The sequence below is a fragment of the Rhinatrema bivittatum genome, chromosome 8 (genome assembly GCF_901001135.1).
Source record: "Rhinatrema bivittatum chromosome 8, aRhiBiv1.1, whole genome shotgun sequence".
NCBI classification, from domain to species: Eukaryota; Metazoa; Chordata; class Amphibia; order Gymnophiona; family Rhinatrematidae; genus Rhinatrema; species Rhinatrema bivittatum.
The window spans coordinates 181,544,401-181,566,081 of NC_042622.1; the positions used below are offsets into that span (position 1 = coordinate 181,544,401).

Genomic DNA, 21,681 nt, shown 5'->3' on the forward strand with positions numbered 1-21,681 from the left:
TAGCTTTTTATTTTGTTTTGCTTTACAGTTTTTAGAATGTTCCAGGTACATTTTGTTAGAGCTTAGAAAGAGGACTGCGCTGTATTTCTAGCACTGACGTGTCGGCGTTGGTGGTGGTAGGGGGAGGGGAGGGCCAGTTCATGCTTTCCGCTGGTCGTTACATCCAGATATGCAGTCAGTCATTATTTATTTATTATTTAGGAACATTTGATATTCCACTTTTCCCCAGAGTTGGTCTCCAGGCAGATTACAGTAAATTTAAATGAACAGAGGCAATAGAACAGCTTACAGTAAAATCAGAATTTGCAATTAGTGAAGCATTAGATCCAGCAGAAGAAACCCTATTCTTGAATCGTTTCAAGACCCACTTGTGTATAACATGGTCCTCCGCAGAGGGTTCAGGAAGTTGGGCCGAAGAGGTGGGGCCTTAGGGAATGCCCTGGCTGAATACTCGTGACTTAGCTTTTTTCTTGGACAGGCACAAGGTTGGTGGTATTGTGTTCCAAATTTTTCATCGTTAGAGCTAAAAGCACGGAATCTCATGCAGGACCATCTGGAAAGAGAGGAAAGAAGAGCCATGTCAACAAGACCGGAGTTCCCATGAGAGTATGTAAAGGGAGAGAAGTTGAGAGAGGTAACTCTGTGGCCTGTTTATTCAAGCATTTTAAGCAAGGAGTTTAAAATTGTATTCTGCTTTCTACTGGGAACCGGTGATGCTGATGTAGAACAGGCTTGATATGATCATGATCAGCTGCTTTTGCACCTACCAGAATTCTCATGGCCGTGCTTTGTAAGAGCTGCAGGTGCTTCGAGCTGTATTGAGATGCCGTTGCATAGGGAATTGCAGTAATAGAAGCAGAATATAAAACCTTTTAAATAAATAAATAAATATAAAAACCGATTCGCCTGGTGATTACAGGAGCAAGATTGTGTTTATCGAGGAAACTATGTAGTTGGCGGATCTGATGCAAATACACGAAGGAGGACCTTACTGTTTTCAAAATTTGGGGTTCCATGGTGAGATTTGGCCTGAGTTGAACCCTTAGGCTTTACACTGACTCCTTAGGATATAAGATAGTAGCGGATAGTGAGGGAAGTGATTATAGGGGGTGACCTTGTTGGCTGAGCCAGAGGAGTTTGTGTTTTACTAAACCATTGGGCTACCTCTGTAAGACTGTTCTTGAGAGTCCAGGAGTGGGTTTGCTCTTCTTTATGCGATTAGTCTGGCCTCTGACAGGTCCTGAAGTTGACCCTAGGACTGCTGCTTTCACTTGTATTTTCAGGCACAGTTGGGGGGAGATGTACCTGAGGGTGTGTTTTGGGTGTGATCAGAAGGTGGCGCATACAGAGTGTAGTTTCAATCCCTGCACACGTTTATTTTCCATGAATAATCTACCTACGAAAATATGGGCGTAAACTTGGTGCGAAACCTACGCGTTAGAGGGACCTATGCATTTTGCACCAAAGTGTACAGTTGGACAACTGCCCCCAATAAGACAACCAAAAACAGTAGAGTGCCTCTTTGTAATTAAAATGACTAAACCCTCCACTGCTTTATTCACACGCTTTTCTGCGTATTGTGGAGTTGAAATGCCACCCCCCTCCCCTTGTAGACATACTCCTGGGTACTCGGGCACGCTGGAGTTCTGTCCCAGCTTGACGTGCTACCTCAAAATCTTTCTTTACCCAAGACTCGAGAGAAGGCAGAGTGAGGACTCCTGATCCTCCACTGGCATCTGCTGTCCTTTCGCCGCCTGCCTCCTGCCCGCTCCCTGGCTCTGCAGACTGCTGCGAGCGGCTGCTGTTGACGCTGTCCCCTCTTCAGAGTTGTCACAGGGGAAGTTAAGCAGAAGGCCCTGATTGCCTTGTCCCTTCCAATACTCTCCCGTCTCTTTCTGCTGTGCAGCCCCAGGTGCTTGGTTGCCGGTTTTGCCTCTGTTACACTGCTCTCTCGCCCCGTCATGTCTGATCTTGTTTCTCCCTTCCAGCCAGCTCTTCTGTTGATGCTCCTGTCTTTCTGTTTTCCTTGCTGTCGTCATTCATGGTTTCCTGTTCCATTCTTTAGTTACTTGCTGTTGTGGAGATGGGAGCCAGGAAGAGCTATTCGTTTTTGCTCTGTGGCATCTTGCCAAACACTTGAATTACGTACAGCACTTGGCGTCTGTCAGTTATGGGCATCTGGTATGTATTGTCTTGTAGATCTTATATATTTATTTATGGATGTTTAATCTGTTGCCCGCTTAGAACTGAAGATAAAGCAGCTTACAAGTTTTTTTTTCTTTTTAAACAAATAAATATAAATAAGCAAGACCACCTTTTGTATGAGCCAAGTCATTTAATAACACACAGACACAGCACATGCACGGCAGACCAGACAACCTGCCCGCCAGGGCCTGCAATCTGTGCCTGAGAGTGGTGGCAACTGACCGGTTTCCCTGAATGCTGTCAAGCAGAAGGTCCATACACCTCAAGACCTTAATATGCAAAGAGCGACTGCCACCATGAGCTCTGACAAGGCCTCTTGCGTCATCCGCGGCCTTCACCAAGAGCTTGTGACATCTAAGACCCTTGGGCTGCGGAGGAGTTCTCCTCCTTAAAAACGCAGTGTTTAGAGGAAATAGCTTTTCTTACGTAGCTTGTAAATGGGACAGAGACCTGATCCTTGCTGCTTTAAACAATTAGATAAATGATCTGTTTGCTTCACCTTTTAAGACGGCTCTAAATCTTACCCTAGCTCTACTGGATAATCAACTGTGATCCTAACTACTTATAAGCCACTTGATTTAATTCTCCCCAGTCACTGTTTTAACGCAAGGTCTCTCTTGGGGTTTTTTTTTGTCTGTTTGTTTGTCTGGCTTGATTAGATGGTAAGTTTAAAGGAGCAGGGACTTTTCCTGTGCTCCTACACTGCTGCCTGTGTCCTTTTAGTGTTATACAAATGATGACTAATGTCTTATTCTTACTCTAGTGCTTAGATTTTTCTAGCCACTCTGAGCTGGGGTAACTGTATTCTCTTAGAAAGAAAGAGGGAACGCACTTCTGAATATGAATAATAGTGTTCCCTGGTTTTCTCTGCCATCACTGGTTCTTCTCCAGAGATTTTCTGCTCTCATGAGATGTTTGGGTGAAACAGATCCTGACTTGATCAGATCTTGAGCATTGATTGTCTGTTACGAATGTATTTTGTCTCCTATCCAAAACCAAGGGATTACGGGGGTGGGGGACTCATGTGTGTGACCCATCAAGTGCTTTTTATGAAAAGGTCAAGGAGATATGTGAGCATTTTGTGATGCCCTTACTTTCCTTCTGTACTACAAGCGTTTTGCATAGGGTTATGACTGCTAGCCAATGACATGGCGGTTTTCAAAATGCTCGATGACATCACAAGATGTTCCGACCTCCCTGAGATTACCACTAAACTCAACTAAATGGCCCCTTTACCACAGGGAGAAAACAGCAGAGGGGCCCATGTCGGGGGGAAGTGGGGGGAGGACGGCAGCAAGGGTCTATGAAATATGTGAGCCGGGTGTTCTCTGTCTGTTTCAGAAATTTTGAATTGAATTTGGTGCATAGTTTAAAAGTTATCAAGGTAGGGGGACAGATTTACCAGGGTGGAGGAGGTGGCACAAACACCCAGACATCATCCTATAAAGCTAGTTTTCCTGTGTGCTACCAATACTAACACAAGAACATAAGACTTGCCATATTGGATTAGACCAAAGGAGCCATCAAGCCCAGTGTCCTATTTCCAACAGTGGCCAAGCCAAGTCATGAGTACCTGGCAGGATCCCAAGGGGTAGAGAGATTCCAAGCTGCAAATCCCAAGAACAAGCAGTGGATTTCTGCAACTCTCCCTTAATAAAGGTTAATGGACTTTCCCTCCAGGAATTTGTCCAAACCTTTTTAAAATGCGGATACAGTAACAACTTTCACCACATCCTCTGGCAATGAATTCCAGAGCTTACTAGGCTAAAAATGAACATACCAGATTGTCTGAATGTACATGGACCCATCTCTTGCTCCTACATCACCCTATCCAAAGTAGACAACACTCATAAAACCACGATATATGGAAGAGGAGGCGGTTAATGCTACCACTTCGTTGGTGTCCTGTGTATGCTCTCAGGACAGAGATTCTGTGCTGCTTCCTTTTTTTTTTTTTTTGTTAGGAAATGACTGGTATTATTTATGGTCAGAGAGTTTGCATATTGCCACATAAATGTAAAGTTACCCAGAAATTTTTGGAGATATGTAAGATGCCAAACTGTTCATGAGATTTCCTTGTAAATATGTGTTAGTTCTGGGTAATCAAATAAAAAATAATAATGAGCAAACTAGGTCCCGCAAATATTATCAAACAACAAAAAAAACAAGGACCAGTCAAATACTTTTATGGGAAATAGTATCAGATTCAATTGTGCTCTCTCAAATATAATCTACATGCTCTTGCCCGCAGTGAGCTGCAACCAGTATCATACGAATGAGAACCTTGTTCACCTCATATTCCTTTTCCCATTACTTTAATCCTAAATACCTCACCTTTACATAATTGGTATTTGTTGTACCTTATTCATGTCACCTAAAATGTATTCGGCTTATCAACAAACATTACACTATTTACTGTTCTTGAATATTACTGAAAATTAACAGCTTATCAATAGGCATTCCGCTCTTGTTCATGCAGCAATGTTACTAAAGTGCTCAAACACTGTCCCAACATTGGCAATGCTTCGGCACTCACGTGCCTTCTTCAAGGGAATTATAGCAATCTAAAAAAGAGAACAGAACCAAATGAAACCTAACAAAGAGTATACAAGTTAAAACAAGCTAACCAGTGGAGACATACCTTTAAAGTCGACCCAAACAGCTTCCAAAAAATGGGGGACACGCTCTGACTCTGTCCCCAGCGTATCAACTTTTAAACTAACGTGAGTGCCTCACTTCCAACCAATGAAAAAGACTTCATATATGCATCAACTAATCAGGTCCCTTGCCAGACCCTGAGAAATAAAACAGTTTGACAGTTCTCAACTACATCAGCTTCTGGCTTGCATCAGTCGGTCAAAGAAGCTTCACATATCCACTGGCCAGTCGATTTCTTTATTCAGCCCCAATGGATGAACACTCTGTAAAGGGAATATCCACCACTGCTCTGCTTGTAACAAGTGAAAATTGCAATCACCACCTCGGTTATAAGAACATAAGAACTTGCCATGCTGGGTCAGACCAAGGGTCCATCAAGCCCAGCATCCTGTTTCCAACAGAGGCCAAACCAGGCCACAAGAACCTGGCAATTACCCAAACACTAAGAAGTTCCCATGCTACTGTTGCAATTAATAGCAGTGGCTATTCCCTAAGTAAACTTGATTAATAGCCGTTAATGGACTTCTCCTCCAAGAACTTATCCAAACCTTTTTTGAACCTAGCAACACTAACTGCTCTAACCACATCCTCTGGCAACAAATTCCAGAGTTTAATTGTACGTTGAGTGAAAAATAATTTTCTCCTATTAGTCTTAAATGTGCCCCATGCTAACTTCATGGAATGCCCCCTAGTCCTTCTATTATCCAAAAGTGTAAATAACCGAGTCACATCTACTCGTTCAAGACCTCTCATAATCTTAAAGACCTCTATCATATCCCCCCTCAGCCGACTCTTCTCCAAGCTGAACAGCCCTAACCTCTTCAGCTTTTCCTCATAGGGGAGCTGTTCCATTCCCTTTATCATTTTGGTTGCCCTTCTCTGTACCTTCTCCATTTCAACTATATCTTTTTCGAGATGCGATGACCAGAATTGTACACAGTATTCAAGGTGCGGTCTCACCATGGAGCGATACCGAGGCATTATGACATTTTCTATTTTATTCACCATTCCCTTCCTAATAATTGCTAACATTCTGTTTGCTTTTTTGACTGCTGCAGCACACTAGGGCGATGATTTCAAAGTATTATCCACTATGATGCCTAGGTCCTGTTATGTTTTGGTATGGATGTGAACCCTGGGCCGAGGTGAGAGATCTCCACCCACAGGGAGGAGCCCTGTGGGCCTCACCGCCGGTAGGCGTGGTCTCAGTAGCGAGGACACAGCTGTAAGATAGACTTTATTAGAGAGAGCGAGAGAGAGAGCATAACCTGTAAAGTGGGGAATGCAGTTAAAGGTGCAGTTCTGGAACAGAACCCGTGGAGCAGGCAGTGCAGTCAAAATACAGTTCTTGAGCTGAGGGTGTTCCCAGGGTGATACCTCATATGTGACAGTCCGGTAGTGGCGCACAGAGCGGGGTACGCCAGACAATCTTTCTCAGTAGTGTAGCAAATACCTCAGGTGTGCAGATCTGGTAGTGGCCCACAGCACGGGGTATGCCGAAGATGACTGTACAGTGATAAAGCTGTTGAGGTAGTCTGAGGTCCTGGAGCTCAGAAGGTACTTGAGGATGAAGAAACAAAATCCTGTAGCGCAGGGTAAGGTGTAGTGAATCCTGCTGGTGAGGATGCGGTAGCGCCTAAGTGACTCCAGAAGCAAGATGGGGGTCGGCAGCACCCACGCCGTCCTGGGAACGCCAGGGAGGTCAGCGGTGACTGGTGGAGGCCGCCATTCTTCCGAGAATTGATGGTGCAGCGAAAAAAGAGGTGGGCATGAGAGGTCGCAGCCGTCTGTGATCAACGGGCGCAACAGATCCTTTTCCTGGGTGGTAGCTCCTAATATGGAACCTAACATTATGTAACTTCAGCAAGGGTTATCTTTCCATATATGCAACACCTTGCACTTATCCACATTAAATTTCATCTGCCATTTGGATGCCCAATCTTCCAGTCTTGCAAGGTCCTCCTGTAATGTATCACAGTCTGCTTGTGATTTAACTACTCTGAATAATTTTGTGTCATCCGCAAATTTGATTACCTCACTGATCGTATTCATTTCCAGATCATTTATAAATATATTGAAAAGCACCGGTCCAAGTACAGATCCCTGAGGCACTCCACTGTTTACCTTTCTCCATTGTGAAAATTGTCCATTTAATCCTACTCTCTGTTTCCTGTCTTTTAACCAGTGTTAAAGTTCCACAACAGTGAAACGTAAATCCTCAAATGTATGATTATGAGAGAGGCAATGCTGTACTAATGGCGCTTCTACTTTATTCCATCAGATCGCACTGCGATGTTCTATCATCTGCGTTTTAAGTATTCGCATAGTCTTGCCTATGTACACCAATTTACGTGGACACCAGATAACATAAACCACCTTACTTGAGGCACATATAGTATATGTTTAAAACTCCGCAGTTTCTCCAAAGGTAGATCATCATTAGTATGAGACTGCTCACATACCAAACAGGAACTGCATGGGAAATGACCCTTTTCACATTTGTATGCATAAAATGCGACCTCACTACCTGGGCTTTTAAATTACGTGTCCTTTGATATGCTATCAAGGTTCTCTCTTGAAAAGCCGGATGTAGTTGCAGAACATGCCAATGTTTATGAATACTTCTTGCCACTCGATATACAGATGGAGAGTAAGGTAGCACACAAGGAAGTTTCTTTAAAGGTTTTGCACGCTGTATATTTAATAATGCATCTCTATCATTCCATCGGGCTCTTTTCATAGCCCTATTCACAATATATGGAGGATAACCCCATATATAAGGATAACTTGGTTGCCATAACATTAGCCTTACTTTTATACGCCTGCACAGATGAGCATAACCGGTTTAAGATGCAAAAATTGTCCAAAAGGGGTGCTATCCTTCAAACGTTGTGGGTGGCAACTGGCATATCCCAAAAGCATATTGCGGTCTGTTGGTTTGTGAAAAATAAAGAAGAAAAAGAAATCAAACTGCTCTGAAACAGTAATGTCTAAAAAAGGCACCACTGAATCCCCATAACAAAAAGTAAATTGCAAGTTCGAATCACAACCATTCAGCCATGAAATAAATTGGTCAAATAAATCACGATCTCCTGATCACAAAACTAAAATATCATCTAAACCTTCTCCAGCAATGAATGAACTGTCTAAAAGGACACTGTGTGAGCTATTTATCTTCAAAGGCTCCTACATACAAACTGGCAACACTAGGCACTATCGTAGCTCCCATTGCCATGCCACCGACCTGCTTATAGAATTGGTCATCAAATAGAAAATAATTCTCTTTTAAGACCAGAGTGGCCAGTTCAATAATGAACTCAACCGGGGTATGCCGACAAGCTGTGTTCAAAGACAAAAATTCTGGGATCACACCCCTAGCAGCATCTTGTGGTATATTGGTATAGAGTGACACGATGTCTATAGTCACCAATGTAACATTCGAAAATGGTCCTCTATACTCTTGCAAAGTCTTAATAATATCCCCAGAGTCTCTAACATAAGACAGCAAACGTGGGTCTAAAGGTCTTAAAAAAGTATCCACAAAAATAGACAGAGGCTCCAATAATGAGCCTTTCACTGAGATGATCGGACGTCCAGGGGGATGACCTGCCCTTCTGTATCTTAGGAAGATGGTAAAAAACCAGCTATGACAGGACACTCTACTGTCAAAAAATGAAATTCTCTTTGGGTAGTCCATTCCTGCTCCAATCCCAGCTTTAACAAACCATCCACCCGAGGTATTTAGGTGAGGTATTTAGGATTAAAGTAATGGGAAAAGGTATTTGAGGCAAACAAGGTGCTCATTCGTATGATACTGGTTGCAGCCCATTGTGGGCAAAAGCCTGTAGATTATATTTGAGAGAGCACGACTGAATCTGATACTATTTCCCATAAAAGCATTTGACTGGGCCTTGTTTCTTTGTTGTTTGTTAGTTCTAGGTAGCACACATTCGATTTTCCTTCAGCCTTCTCCACTGCATTTTTTTCTTAGATTCTAAGAATCGGCATGTGGCAGGATCTGTGAACATCAGAGGCGAGGGCCTGGACGTTTCAGCATGCAAATTCTGCTCTAAGGTGCACTGCTATAGGGATTACCCTCCTCTTAATTATTTTTACTGCTTTTTTTTTTTTTTTTTTTTTTAAATGATGCTTCTTTTATTTTCTTGGATCTCTGTTTGTAGGTGTATGGGGTATATTTTTCCTTTGCTTCTGTTTGATTGTGTTTTCTTTTCTTTGATGGTACAATTGATACATGTCCATAAACCTTGTTTTTTCCTCTGCATCAAGGTATTTTGATTAGTGTATATGTTGAAATGCAAAAAAAAAAGACGAAAGCTGCAATGGAATCTTTCTTTTTTTTTCCTTTCTCTCATTATCTCTTGCTCTAGAAGTCTTTTCTGCCAAAAACTGCTCATCCCCTATGCATTGTACACACCTCTGAGGCCCGCTGAACATCTCTTATATCCCTCCCCTCTGCGGTTTACCTATTTAGCTTCTGTCTCGAGTCTCACGTCGCAGGGCTTATCCCGTAGAGCAATCAGAGCCAAAATTATTAAAATCTCATGTCTGGGTTTCATTGGCAGTTCCCATCCTTTATTCTGCATTTTGGCCCCTTTCCAGATCTTCCCCTTTGATAAGTTTAGCCTGGCTAGCAGGAAGATGTCCCGGGTTGCCAGTCGGGCAATGGAATGCTGTCAAGCTCCCGAATTCATCCTGGTTCAGTTGGGCGATGGATATTTTACTTAAAAGAAGGAGCAGCATTTTCATAACCTCCTCAGGATTCAGCCCCATTTTGGCTTTTATGTTTCTCATCCCTTGCTTGGCTGTCAGCTTTAATTTTGCCTCTCACTGACAGGAGCAGCTGACTGGACACCTAACTGCCAGCAGCCGTATCGGAACATCATTCTTGCAGCCTGATAGCGCACTGCTTAATTAGGACTCCTGATTTTTCCATTTTCACGGATAAATGCAAACAAAATTGAAGTTTCAGCTTCACCTGTATTTGATCTTAGAGACAGGAGGGAAAAAAAAAAACCTGGTGCACGAGAGCAGGGGGATAGGCAATTCAAGGGAGAGCAGACATATCTGCCAGTTAAAACTGGAAAAAAATGACAAAAAAATATGTGAAAATCAAAGGAAAAAGGTGTGTATTCTTAGAGGTCAATATTCAAAGCTAGCCGTTTTAAATAACTTAGCTGGATATAACTTATCTGACTAAGTTACAGTGTACATTCGGCAGCAGGGCGAAGCCACGAAATATATGCATATATGTGCTTACTTCACCAGATAAGTTTACCCGGCTAAGCTTAGACCTGCTCTAGGAATGTCTAATTTGAGACATACACTTATACATTTAATTACCAATATTCAGAGTTAGGCTCCGCCCCCGATCCACCCCACGCATGCCACTTTTTTTTGTGCATACATTATAGCCATATAAGGGACTTGTACGATTCAGCGGCTGCTACTTTAGCCTCATAAGTCCTGCTTAACCTGCTAAATAGCGCTGAACGTGCTTTGAATATTGACCTCTTAGGGGCAGATTTTCAATGGGGTACGCGTGTAAGATATGCGCTTACCCCCTGAACACCTGCCCCAAGCTTGCCCTGTGCGCGCTGAGTCTATGTTGCATAGGCTGCCGGCACCTGCAAAGCCCTGGGACGTGTGTAAGTCACGGGGCTTTCCTGGGGGGCGTGTCGGGGGCATGTGGCGGCCGGCGCGTCATCGGGGGCGTGACCATGGGCGTGGTTCCGGCCCGGGGGCGTGCCCGCGGCCTCTGGACCAGCCCCCGGACCGGAACATGGCGCACCAGCAGCCGGCCCTCTGGCAGATGTAACTTTTAGAACAAAGGTAGGGAGGGTTTAGATAGGGCTGAGGGGGTGGGTTAGATAGGGGAAGGGAGGGGAAGGTGCGGGGAGGTGGAAGGAAAGTTCCCTCCGAGGCCGCTCCAATTTCGGAGCGGCCTCGGAGGGAACGGAGGCAGGCTGCGCGGCTCGGCGCGCGCAGGCTGCCGATTTTGCGCAGCCTTGCGCGCGCCGACCCCGGATTTTAAAAGATACGCGCAGCTACACATGTATCTATTAAAATCCGGCGTACTTTTGTTTGCGCCGGTTGCGCGAACAAAAGTATGCACGGGCGTAGTTTTTTAAAATCTACCCCTTAGTGTTTAGTAAAAATATCCATTGAAAATGTAAATGTGGAAAAATACAAGTTTTTGAGTCAAAGTAATTTAATCCATAAAGTAATGAAATGGAGGGAAAAAACCCAAGGAATCTAAATACCATAAAACCGAGAGCTGGCGAACTCTGGGCTGGCGGATTGAATGCATCTAGGTATAACGGTTTCATGGCACAGCCATGTGTAATATGGTGCCAAATAAAGTGCTGCGTGTGCTGTGTTCTTAATAAGATTTGGATGTGCGTCTTTGACTTGCAACTTGGAACTACAAAGGTTGAGTACACCCACTCTTGCCCTTCTGTAAATGCTAGCCACTGAGCTCACCCCCCGCCCCCCCCCCCCCCCCCACACACACATTTCGCCCCCAGTTCAGCAGGCACATGGCTTAATTCTTGATTCTATTTCTCCGGTCTGACTGCCCTTCCTTGGGTTTCCAATTCCGCGTCCCCCACGCAATGTGGCCGCGTTGCTATAAAGTGAGAAACAGTATAGGCTGTCAAGTCCCATTAAGTGTTTGGGGAGATCTTCTGTTCCTCCAGGTGGCTGTGTGTGTTCAGCCGAACACCTCATTTGCCAAGGATTTGATTTTATTTTCCGAGCCCCGCCGTTCTTCCTCGGGCTTCCCGTGTCTCTCTGACAGGCAGGTCCTAACCCAGACTATTTAGGCTTTCTTATTTTCAGAACTGTGGCCTTGCAGAAAATACGTAATGGAGGCTGCTTTGGATTGTCAGGTTTCATGAAGGATTTTGGGGATCTTGCACTGTTTTTTTGGTTGGTTTTTTTTTTTTTTTGCAAGACTACGTCATCTTCCACTCTGACTCCAATAAGTGAATTAACAAGCTGGCTCAAGGACACTCCAGTTAGATAGCTGCAAGAGAGATTGACTGTGGATGCTGTGAGGGATACAACACAGACTCCTCCATTAATAACTTCAATTTCGGTCCAGTCTGTGCTCTTAACTGAAGCAAGTTTGGAGACCTGTGCTTGGCCCGTAGCAGATGTTAGATGAGGATTTTCAAAGCAGATGCCTTGTCCTGAGAGAGAGAGAGAGGTGAAGAATTAATTCATTGAGCAATGCTGTCAAAGCATAGTAGGATCTCATGTTCAGAATGCAGTGAGTGTCTATACTGAGGACGGCAACTAGAGCAGAAAAGTGTCTTTAACCTGTCCTGAAAAAGCAGAATATAAATCAATCAATCAGTCCAATAAAATAAAGCCAGTTGGGGGTTTTTGGAACATGCATAATGAATATGCATGAGATACATTTGCATACCTAATATATTCAACTTTATGTTATGCATATTCATTGTGGATATCCTGAAAAGCCATCTGGCCATGGGGTCAACAGGACAAGTTGGGGAACCACTGCTTTAACTGGTAGGTAATGGTGTATGCAAAAGTTGTTGCCAGAACCAACAATCATGACCTTAACAAGGAGGTATACAAAATGCTGATTGGATAAGACCAAATCTGAATAGCATTTAAGAGCACCACATGGTGTTCTTGTGTAATAGGGTGTGTGGTGCATGGATAAAATACTTATACATGTGAAAAAGGAGATGGAGAATTTGTGTGATGTTTGCATGATGGAAACACGGGTTTCAGACTGAAGAGCCTGGAGTAATGGGCATGTGAATATTGAACAGATCAGGGCTGGATTAGCACAAGTTGCCAGTCGTTAAAGCTTTTCAACCCTGGCTACTGTTCCGGCTCCATCAGAACCAGGTAATGGACTTCTCCTCCATGAACGTATCCAAAAGGGTTGGATAAGTTCTTGGAGGAGAAGTCCATTACCTGCTATTAATTAAGTTGACTTAGAAAATAGCCACTGCTATTACTAGCAGCAATAACATGGGATAGACTTAGTTTTTGGGTATTTGCCAGGTTCTTATGGCCTGGATTGGCCACTGTTGGAAACAGGATGCTGGGCTTCATGGACCCTTGGTCTGACCCAGTTGGGCATGTTCTTATGTTCTGCACATCTTTCATTAACAGCTGCAATTCCATTATCTTAAAAGACTGATCGCAAGTAATAGAAATGTTTCCACTCCCTCATGTCATGCTTGGATATTTGAGAAAATAATGTTGCAGGCCTGATGCCTCGGGCTCAGTCCCTCTGGGTGCGGATCTAAGCGCGGTGCGACAGAAGGCTCGTGGTGCTGTGGGCCCCGTTGAAACTGGTTCCGATGGAGCCGGAAACATAAAGGAGCAGGATGAAACTACCAGGCCACAAGAAACGACAACAGGCGATGGACACACAGGGCCCAACGTTTAGCACCGCTTAGCCGGATAAGTTAGATCTGCTATTGAGCCTATCTGGCTAACTTTTTAAATTTTTCTGGGTACATTCAGCAGCGCAGCCGTGCCGCGCTGCTTGTTTGGCTTAAGTTGTTCAGCCGGATCGTGGCTAAATATCAGGCCCGTAGAATCTGGCCTTACCTGCTCCCATCATGGGGTGGGGAAAGCAAAAAACATTACACTAAAATAATGTGCATTTAAGTGGACTAAAAATAGCAGCCAAACTACTTTAACTAAAATAGTGAACAGTTATCGAAAAATGATAATGTGTCACAGAATGGATCCCAGGTAATAAGCAGGCTAGCGAACCTCAGCAATCCTTGGTAACTACGACACAGTTCAAAAAGAACAGGAAATCAGGTAGACACAGGGCCCTGTCTGAGTCGCAGCAGACCAGCGCGACCGGGTGTGCACACCGTGCATTTGCACACCTGGGGGAGGCGGCTAGCCGGCGGCAGCAGGAGAGACCGCAGAGCCGCTGGCAGCCGTCTCCCGGTCGCATGTGCGCGTGCACTCGGTGCGCACATAGCTTCCACTCTCCCTCCCCCCCCCCCCCCCCCCCAACAGGAGGCCCGTGGGGGCCAGACTATGACTTCAGGGAGGCTCTGGGCCATGGAGGAGCTCATCCATAGAAGCATAGAAAATGATGGCAGAAAAGGACACGATTGCCCATCTCGTCTGCCCAGCAAGCTCACATCCTATATGATTCACAGACCGTCAAGGTCAGGGCCTTGTAGATTACTTGTCTGAGATCCGTTTCCTGTTGCCCTCTGCCACTGTGGTAGACAGCACTGCTGGGATTATCCCAGCTGTGGGGAGCAGAAATACAAAATAAGCAGCCAAATGTCCAATCTGTATTTATTTATTGTGTGGAGACAAATATGTGCAAATGAGCCCGACTCTAGCCGAGTTTCGACCTCCTTCAATAGGGCTGCATCAGGGGTATTTGCATATATGAATTCTTTATCTTCGTCAACAATTTATGTGTATAAACTATGAACGATACCAAATGTAGCGCTCCGAATCCTGAATTATACACAATCTGTTTAGTCTCTCTCCAAACCAAATTGACGTGCCTCTTTCCTCATGTCCCTTCTCTCGCCTCTAGGGACCCGCAGTGTTTATCCCATGCCCTTTTGAATTCCTTCACTGTCCTGGTCCTCACCACATCCTCCGGTAGGATGTTCCATGCATCCACCACCCTCTCCGTGAAGAAATATTTCCTGACGTTCAATCTGAAAAGTCCTCCCTGGAGCTTCATTCCGTGACCTCTAGTTCTCATTACTTCTTCCCAACAGAAGAGGTTTGCTCTTAAAATTGCGTCATTTATACCATTTAAGTACCTCCCCATTTAAGTGTCTCCCCTGCTCCTCCTCTCCCCCCCGGGTATGCATATATAGTCCTTCAACCTCTCTTCATAAGTCATTTGATGGAGACCCCCCACCATTTTGGTCGTCCTTCTCTGGACAGCCTCCATCCTGTCTCTGTCTCTTTTGAGATACGGGCTCCAGAACTGAACACAGTACTCGAGATGAGGCCTCACCAAGGACCTGTACAAGGGGGTTATCACTTCCTTTTTCTTACTTGTTATTCCTCTCTCTATGCAGCCCAGCATTCTTCTGGCCTTGGCTATCGCTTTGTCGCATTGCTTCGCCATCTTCAGAGTGCTGGACACTATCACCCCGAGGCCCCTCTCTTGCTCCATGCACATCAGCCCTTCATCCCCCAGCTTGTATAGCTCCTTTGGGTTACCACTCCCCAGATGCATGACTCTGCACTTCTTGGCATTAAACTTCAGCTGCTATGTTTCGGACCACTCCTTGAGTTTCCTTAAATCTCTTTTCAGTCTGTCCACACCTTCCAGAGTGTCCACTCTGTTGCAGATCTTAGTGTCATCCGCAAATCGGCAGACTTTACCCTCTATTCCCTCAGCAATGTCGCTCACAAAGATATTAAACAAAACCGGTCCCACCACAGCCTGAAGACAACAGGAGGCCATGTGTGTATGTGTGAGTGACTGAGAACATATGTGTGTCAGAGCCTGTGTATTTGTGCATGTGTGTGTGTCTGTGTGAGAGCCTATGTGTGTGTGTATATGTGGGTGCCTGTGTGAGAGCCCATGGATCACATATAGGCTCTCACAGGCCCACACATACACTTAATGGGGCAGATTTTCAAAGGCTACGCACGTAACATACACGCATAACCTGAGGAAATCTGCCCCTGTGCGCGCCGAGCCTATTTTGCATAGGCTCGGTGGCGCACGCAAGCCCCAGGACGCGCGTATGTCCCAGGGCTTGCTAAAATGGGTGGTCCGGGGGCGTGTCTGCGGACCGGGGGCGTGGCCAAGTGCCCCGACACAACGGCCTGTGTCGGGACCTGGCCAGCCGGCACGCGCAAGTTACGCCTGCGAGAGGCAAGCGTAACTCCATCGAACAAGGTAGGGGGGGGATTTAGGTAGGGCCGGGGGGTGGGTTAGATAGGGGAAGGGAGGGAAAGGTGGGGGGGATCCAAAAAAAAGTTCCCTCCGAGGCCCTCTGGGAACGGGGAAAGCCATCGGGGCTCCCCTTGGGCTCAGTGCACGCAAGGTGCACGTGTGCACCCCCTTGCTCGCGCCGACCCCGGATTTTATAACATGCGCACGGCAGCGTGCGCATGTTATAAAATCGGGTGTACATTTGTGCGCACCGGGTATCGCGCACAAATGTACCCCGCGCGCGTAGAAATTAAAATCGGCCCCTGTATATCTGTGAGGGACAGGGAGCCTGTATATGTTAGAGAGAGGGAGTGTGTGAGAGAATGAATGTGTTATTGTGCATGTGTGTGAGAGAGAAGATAGAATTTGTGCAGCCCCAGCTCCCCCAATCCATGACAATCTTAGGGTGACTGGAAATCAGAAGATCACAGGAATGGAGGGCAGGAGATTTTTAAAATCCTTATTAGTTTTAATTATTGGGTGTATTTTGATAATTCTGCTTTTTTGAAATATTTAATTTTTTGGGGGGGGAATAGAACTTTTTTTAATTATTGGATTTTTTATTCATCAGATATTTTGAAATTTTTTTGGTGTTTGGGAAATTTTGTATATTCTGTTCATTAACTGTTTGAAATATTCTGTTTATGAATATGATTCTACTATTATGATTAATGTTTTATATTTCTTGATTTTATTTATTGTTTTATGAAGAATGGTAATGTTTCTGTTTTTCTATTGTTGCTCTGCTTGTAGAAGCTGGTTTGTTGCAAGTTCCAATTCAGTTCTTTTCAGCACGTTTCTGTTTATACTTTCTGATCTCTTCATTCTGTATTCAGTGAGGCTCTGTCTGTGTTGTGCTATGTGACCGAGGTGAGATGTTTTGCTGGCATGTGTAGGGATCTATAGCAGCCCGGTTTCCTAATGTGTAATGTGTGCAGTGTTGTCTTTTCATAGATAAAATTGTTAGGGTTGTTTTGGTATGGGAGGTTTGCTATATTGTAATTGTAATTCATGGCTTTCTGAGGGCCAAGTCCACACTCAACACGCATTACAAAAAGTTTAATTCCATAGGAGTTGGAAGTGTCTTTTTTGCAGTATTCTGGTAGGCACCACAGGAGTGCATGTAAATATAATATGCATGTTGTAAGTGTTATTTTTGCTTCGGTAGACTGTACTTTTGAATGTTCTTTTTCATGTAAAATTTATTATAAATGCATAATTTAATTGTGTGTGTGTCTGGAAAGGGTGTGGGGTGTGTGTGCAAGGCTGTAAGGTGTGCCTAGGGTACCTAATAGGGATGTGCATTCATCTACGACGAATTAGGGTAATTTCAATGAAATTTCCTAATTCGTCCTGGTTCGGGGAGCCTGAAATCCGAATGAGTTTTTCCCGAAATTTCGTGAAAAATTTGATTTTGGGTTTAGTGTGCACTAACGGGGTTAGTGCGCGCTAATGTAAAAGTTTTAGCGCACACTAACCCGAAATTCGGATCTCCCCGAATTTAAAAGTCCCGAACCGCAGGACTTAGGAAATTTCCTGCGGTGGGCCAAAAACGAAGCCCGAACCAAAAGGTTCGGGCTTCGCACATCTCTAGTACCTAATACCCTTCCCTATCCATGGGTTCTGGGATGGGGGGACATGCCAGTTTTAAAAACTATAGATTACAGGCCAGAGCTGGGCTTTATTTGATGGGCCCGGGACAGACCCTGAATGAATACGGGGGGGGGGGGAGGGGGGAGAAGCACAGTTATTTTTCACCCAGGGAAGCAAACAAGCTTAAGCACCAGCCCTGAGTCGCAGAGACACAACACAAGGGTTTTCTGTCCAGCATGGATGACTGGACATGAAGCAGGGGCCAGAGAGGGAATCCCCTTCCTTCTCCTCTGTTTATTGGATGGACGCGTCTGCTGGGGGACGTTTGGCATAGCTGTAGGGGGAGTGGGGGGCTCTTGCCAGGAAGGAAGAAAAGGCTTTTCTGCTTCCAGGATGGAGCCTGCTTTGCTTCTGTACAATGACTCGAACCCCTGATTGGCAGACCCCCCCAACCACTGGGAGCAAAGATTTCTGTCCCTCTGCAAAATCCTCTGTGCGGTTTAATCCCAGAGGTGGAGGACCGCGTGTGCACGGCGGAACTTGCCCTAGAAATCCAAAGCTCTTCCTGCTCCTGTGCCTGTCGACTCACTGACCTTACAAAGCACAACTTTGGCACAGCCTGAATTATTTTGGAGGAGGACCCAGCAGAATATTAAAATTCAGGTTTACTTTTCTTTTCTTGGTTCCCGGAAATTGCAGCTGCTGCAGCCAGCGCTCTCTCACCCTTTCTCCACCTGTGTAACTCAGCAGAGCTAAATCTGAAGAACGGATACTCAAGGGGGAAGGGGGGGGGGGTGCAGGTGGCTGAGCGGAGGGTCACAGGGACAGAATCACACAAAGATCTGGCTGCAAGGGATAGCAAGAGAGTCCTCCAGCCTCTTCCAGTTCTCCCCTCTCTGACCTCTGAACTTAGGAGCCTCAGTAAGGGACCTCTATGAGAAATGCAGGGGGGGCTGGCGGGCGCACTCCTCTTTGGAACCGGCGTGACATCTATTCACTCTCTGCCCCGGCAAAAGGTTATAAAACAGCAAAACAACAACAACAACAACGAAAAAGCCATCAATACCTCCTATCCTCCAAGACCTGGTAACTACTCTCACACGCTCTGCTGCCAGTCTGTCTTCACAAACCTCTTGCTGCCTGGAGATTAATTGATGTCGGCCACTCCACTTACTTCAAATCCTTTCAGCCACCAGTTAAAGCCCTCTGATTTATTTTTTTGATAAAGTCACCGAGGCTTTTATGGATTTTCCAGCGATTGTCCGGTCTGACAAATTGGATTCCCAAAGCTTATTCTTCAGAGGAGAGGATGGGGTTTGACAAGACAAGGAACGGCGCATCTTTGAGACAGGAGAAAGGCATAAATAAAAGGAGGTATATATATAAATATATTTCCTGCTACTCCAGCGTTGCTTGGTGGGTGTCTCGTGTGTCACTGATAATCTTATCTGGCTGTGATAGGAAGGGAACAGGACAAAGGGGACCCGAGCCGGCTCTAGGTGCGATAGGGACCACGGATTAATAGAAGTGTCCAGACTTCGGGAAGATGATTAATGATGTTCGACGTGAACTCCGACCTCCCAGCAACAACATCTGGGAAGTGGGGGAGGGGGACACAGGGGGAGAGAGGAGGAAGACGGTGAGAGAGGGGGGACGTACGGGGTGGCCTATTCACGGTTTCTCTGATTGATTCCCGCGGCCTTTGTTAAGGCTGACGGAGGGTGAAATCCCCCATCCCCCCCCCCCCCCCCCCCCGGACTCTGAAATGGTAACACACAACATCCTGCGGGACTTTGCTCCCCTTCACACAAGAAATAAATACATTTAAAACGTGAAGCAGACTGGTTTCCTTCTGTATAACGCTGAATTCACGCCTTCCCGAAATAATCCTTAGGCTTTGTGGCAGTGAAGCTGCTGTCCTTGTACCACACGTTCCCAGACTCCCGTTTGGTTTCCTCCAAAGGGAGGGGCACGGCTGTTACATGATGGCTCTGGTCGGCAGAGAGTGAACGGCTGTTGCCGTTTCTGTCACACAGGCCCATTCAGTATGATGTGCTCAGGCTGAGCGCACCCTTAGCCCCTGTTTGGTCGCGCGTTTTCCACGTGCTGTTTTTACCCCTTATACAGTAAGGGGGTAATTTTCAAAGGAGTTACGTGCATAAATGTAACTACTATTGTAGCAATTTTCAAAAGCCATTTACTCACGTAAAGTGCACTTATGCGAATAAATCCTATGGACGATTCAATGGCATATATTGTAGCAATTTTCAAAAGCCCACTTACTCGCGTAAAGTGCATTTACATGCGTAAAACCCAGTTTTACGCATGTAAATGCTTTTTAAAATCAGACCCTAAGGGGTAATAGCGCGTGGAAAACGCGCATCCAACCCCGCCGAAACTAATATTTATTTATTTAAGGGTTTTTTATATACCGAGGCACGTTTGCAAAACATCACCTCGGTTCACAGTGTAACGAAACTTAGCAACAAGCTTTACAATAGTAACATTAACAGGGAGAGGGTTAACAAGGGCAGGAGCTGATAGCGCCCTCAACATGCTGATGAGCCTATTAGTTAGACCCGCATGATACAGAAAGTAAAATGTGCAGCCAAGCCACACATTTTACTCGGCCGGTACCAGGAAAATGTACAGAAAAGCAGAAAAAACTGCTTTTCTGTACACCCTCCGACTTAATATCATAGCGATATTACGTCGGAGCCCCCCCCCCCCAAAAAAAATCTGCCCACGGCTCACGGATTGGAAAACGGACGCTCAGTTTTGCTGGCGTCCATTTTCCGAACCCGTGGCTGTCAGCGAGTTCGACAACTGATGCCGGTAAAATTAAGCGTCGGCTGTCAAACCTGGTGACAGCCGCCTCTTCTGCCAGTAGGGAGGCGCTAGTGTCCCTAGCGCCTCCTTTTTACCGCGGGCCCTCATTTGCATACAGAATCGCGTGCCCAGGAGAGTGGCCTGGGCGCGCGTCGGGAGAGCGGGCGCTCGCCTCGGAGCACCAGCTCTCCCGTGCATTTTACTGAATCGGTCTGTTTGTAAGTTATTCGTACTTTAAAAAAAAAAAAAAAGAAAAGACATGTAACTTGGTGGCAGTTGCAGGCCTGCCACCTGCCACCTGGTCAACTGAAGCAGCTTAATCCAGTGCTGTTTATATCCCCATTGTATGCGTGCATTGTAGGTCTGATTGCTTTTTTTTTTTTTTTCCCCCATTCATTGCTCTAAGAACATCAGAACCACCCGGATACTTTACTTTCTCATACTTGCTACAAGGCCCCACGTTCCTTGAAGCAATGCGGGCTACTGAAAATTGCCCCCCTCGGGACTCCCTTTGCATTGCAAATCTGAATTGCAAGAGGGACAAGGAAATCTCAGCTGGGGGACTATGCAGAATTATACTTAACTCGTCTTCATTACTGGATTGTTCCCCTTCCCCCTTTTGGTTTAGATAGGGTCAGAATTTAATCCAAACTGGGTCTCTACCCTAAATATCCCCCCCCCCCCCCCCCACTGCCTTTAATGCAGCAGCCCTGGGGAAGAACAAAGAGTAAGAATCTTTTTAGCTTTGAGCCCTGCACCGGCCAGCCACCACTGCTATTAACCATCATTTCTTTCTGCTACTAGAGAGACGCAGCACTGTACAGATACAGAGAGAAAAGGGAAGTGATGATCCCCTTGTACAGGGCCTTGGGGAGGCCTCACCTGGAGTACTGTGCTCAGTTCTGGAGACCGTATCTCCGAAGAGACAGACAAGATGGAGGCGGTCCAGAGAAGGGCGACCAAAAGGGTGAATGGTCTTCATCGGATGTCATACGAGGAGAGATTGAAGAATCTAAATATGTACACCCTGGAGGAAAGGAGGAGCAGGGGTGATATGATACAGACTTTCAGATACTTGAAAGGTTTTAATGATCCAAAGTCAACGACAAACCTTTTCTGCTGGAAAAAAATCAGCAAAACCAGGGGTGACGATAAAACTCCAGGGAGGAAGACTCAGAACCAATGTCAGGAAGTATTTCTTCACGGAAAGGGTGGTGGATGCCTAGAACGCCCTTTCGGAGGAAGTGGTGAAGACTTAAACTGTGAAGGATTTCAAAGGGGCGTGGGATAAACACTGTGGATCCATAAAGTATTGAGGATGTGAATGAAGAGAAGAGGCATGGGGGTGGCTTGCGGGAATGATGGCTACTACCTGGTGATTAATACCCTTATTCAATAAACATACACACGGTTAATGTCCTTATTCAATAAACATACTCACTGTC

General features: G+C 45.5%; 1 long non-coding RNA gene across 1 annotated transcript; it reads left to right on the top strand.

The window, feature by feature from the left end:
* Nucleotides 1-547: 547 nt before the first annotated feature.
* LOC115098051 lies at nt 548-21,080 on the top strand. The gene is made up of 4 exons (XR_003858402.1): nt 548-634; nt 2,066-2,181; nt 8,855-8,937; nt 21,041-21,080. It is a non-coding gene; the product is annotated as an uncharacterized LOC115098051 (long non-coding RNA).
* The last annotated feature ends 601 nt before the right edge of the window (nt 21,081-21,681 follow it).